Consider the following 3471-nt stretch of genomic DNA (forward strand, 5'->3'; position numbering starts at 1 on the left):
GCGGGCATGCGCAGTGAAACGAGATAAACTGACAGCTCATGGATAAGCGGTAGATTTTTGTTATGCTCTTAAATTGTTTATTATTTTGTGTAAATGCTACTTTCAGGGATATAAATAGTAGAAGATTTTTTTTCCCCCTTCAAATCAGAATTATAGTCTTGTCTATATATTGAACCATTAGCGGGTAACAGGAAAACCAAAGAAGTTTGGTTTAATATGTATTTATTTTCAATATACTTTTTAGCGTACAATCTATCTAACAAGACAGAAACATTGTTTTTCTGAGCCATCAAGCGCCGCCTGGAGGAATAATAATGTATTTCTCATAAGAAATAGGAAATTATTGGACACCAATGAAAAAAAAAATCACTTAATTTTGATTATATAAAACGATATGAATGAACATCATTTAATTATAATTAAATTATATTAATTAATTGATATAAATTGCAACTTCTTTAATACAAGTGTGTCTCAGAAATATATTTATATTCCTATAAGTGCCAATATTCAGTCTGTCTGCAAACAGTAGGCTATTACAACATCATTTTTTCAATGTGATATTTGGCAGTTTGACCCTGTGAAAAACTGTTACAGATTTGGCTTATCAGTTGTTTTATCCATTTGATTTGTGAAATATAACATGTTAAGATTATTATGTGTTGCATACAAAAATGGCATATTATAAAAGTCTGTGATATTATAACTTCTGTAATTTACACAGTCAGATAATGGAAATGCACACACTCAAGTCTAAGTGTAAAAGATAAAGGTTGATATTTTAATCCACAATTATGGCACTATTAACAAAGTACAATTTGGTGGATCATTGTTAGAAACAGAACTATTAGGTGAACTATTAGCGAACATTAAATTAACACACAGCATGAAAAGTGAAAAGGCCTTTTAAAATGTGGATTCTGGCCGGTCTCACCCCAGAGGTCTCCACCTTTTACCCATCCTGACATATGTGTTATTCTGAACATATATGTCATAGAAAACTTATATAATATAAACATATACATATAAAATATCATAAAAGTAAAGCTCATATATTTAATTTAATCTCCCCTACCATACTTGATTATATTTGCCTTATTTTGGGGGAGTTTCAAGCATTTGTTGATAGTTGTGTAATGTTTGCTGTGCTGTAGTTAGCAGGAGTCACCACTGGGTGGGAAGTGTGCACTATAAATCAGAGCTGTTCAACACACAGACCTGTGGCTGCCGAGCAGTCCTGAAGAGCTTGATCCGCTGGTTCAGGTGTGTTTGATTAGGGTTGTTGCTAAACTCTTCAGGACAGTGAAGACCTCTGCTTTTAGACAATGCTACACTTGTTTGTCTTGTTCTAATACAAGTAAACAAGCTCTGCCTTAAACAGGAAGTCAACAAAGCAATTCTTCATGTGTTCAGAGACATTTCACATAATGGGACCAGCAACTTTACTGAGATCCTTCATGTCCAAGCTAAAGTCGGTGGTGTCCCTGAGATTGGTTCCCCCGTCAGTTCCTTCAGACTGTCCACCAGGAGCGTCCTTCATCTCTGTGACTGAAACCTGCTCAGGCTGTGCAAACTGGTATATTACTTCTGTGAAAGCATCTAATCACTGACAGAGGCACAGAAGTTATACAGATATACATGTGTGTAGGCATCATGCACTTTCTAACTCTGTAAATGGTTACAGAGACAAACTGGGCATCAGACACTAAACAATGAAGATCACATTCTAACAGACTGTCAGATCATTCTGAACTCATCAAACTCTGATCTTCTCCGTATGAAAAGAATCATAGTCTGAAAGTAAAATATGGGAGTGTGTGCCATCATGCACTATACGATTCGACTGGCCAAAATCTGAAGATCCTTACACACTGAGTCCGAAATTTTCGAATGCGTAATTTCGTATTCGTCATTCGGAGGCTCTGAATTGTCTAAACACCTCTCAAAATGCTTGCTAGGGATGCGAAAAATGCAGAAAATCTAAACCCGATCTGAATTTTTTTATGACGGACGAAAGTTTGGGAGGCCGTGTGTTAACGTAATTGAGGTCGTATTTATTTTTTAACGCGAAAATTTTGGACAAGAATTTCAGACTCTGCAAGGACCTTGACTCTGACTTTCAGCAACTAGTGCTGAGATGTCCAGACTGCAAATCGGGATTGAAAGTTATTTTTATTTATTAGTTTATCAGAGGTAGTGATGTGGCACCGGGGCGAGGCCGAGAGCCGTGGGAACGGTGCGACTGTTAATGAGCCGCACCGGCTCGAGTCTCACAGACGAAGACCTGGAGGAAGAAAAGGAGGAGCGACGACAGTGCAAGACAAGAGAGGAAATTATTTAAAGGGGTGGCTGATTATGATTTGACTTTTCTAACTTTAGTTAGTGTGTAATGTTGCTGTTTGAGCATAAACAACATCTGCAAAGTTACAACGCTCAAAGTTCAAGATATTTGCTTTTACAGAAATCACTTTTTAAGGACTACAACAAACGGCTGGTAGAGACTACACCACAATCCTCCCGGGTTAGTGACATCACCAATGTTCAGTGCATGTGTGTGTGAGTGCAAGCTGTTGAAGCTCCGCCCCCTGTGCCGGGAGCAGCAGCTCATTTGCATTTAAAGGAACAGACACAAAACGGTGTGTTTTTGCTCACCCTCAAAAAGTGACAACTTTAACATGCTATATAAAAATATCTGTGGGGTATGTTGAGCTAAAACTTCACACACACACTCTCTGGGGACATCAGAGACTTATTTTACATCTTGTGGAAGGGGCATTATACCACCCCTTTAATAATTAAAGTGTTGAAACGTTCGCCGGTTCCCGCCTCCTCCTTCCCTGAACACTAATCTCTTTACAGTGGATTTCTTCCCTATCAAACACTTTCTCATTCTCCGTGGAAACTCCTGGAAGCTCACTAGATATAGATGAGGACACACTAAGGAGATGGCAAATGTTCAATAATGTCTTAGGGCAACTTTATATGCAGTCGATTATGCTTGATTGCCTCAAATGGCAGTCCTGTCTGATGGAGAGTGTGTAAGAGGGATCGGGCACAACACCAACACGTTACAAGCGTCGGGGTTTCCAGGTTTGAGCAACAAAACCAGCCCAGAATTGATTGAATGGGTACCTGGATGATGCACTGCACATCATTGAGGATTAATAAGCACATTTTCTCAGCGAATGCAACTAATAAAGATTCTGTCACAGGAGGCAAATGTCTCCTGGAAACTTGGGAAGGCTTGAATGAGTTTCTGAGAGAGGACACAAACAAGCAGTTCAGCGTCATCTCTATTTGCTACAACTGCTATGCTAATGACACACAACTCTATACCTCTCATTCCAGCCGGATGATCCGACGGGAGCTGCTCACATCTCTGCTGGATGAAGGACCACCATCTTCAACTCAACCTTGCCAAGACAGAACTGCTCGTGGTCCTGCAGCCCAACCCAACTTCTCCAGGACGGC

This window comes from Squalius cephalus, assembly GCF_949319135.1.
Source record: "Squalius cephalus genome assembly, chromosome: 13".
NCBI lineage: Eukaryota > Metazoa > Chordata > Actinopteri > Cypriniformes > Leuciscidae > Squalius > Squalius cephalus.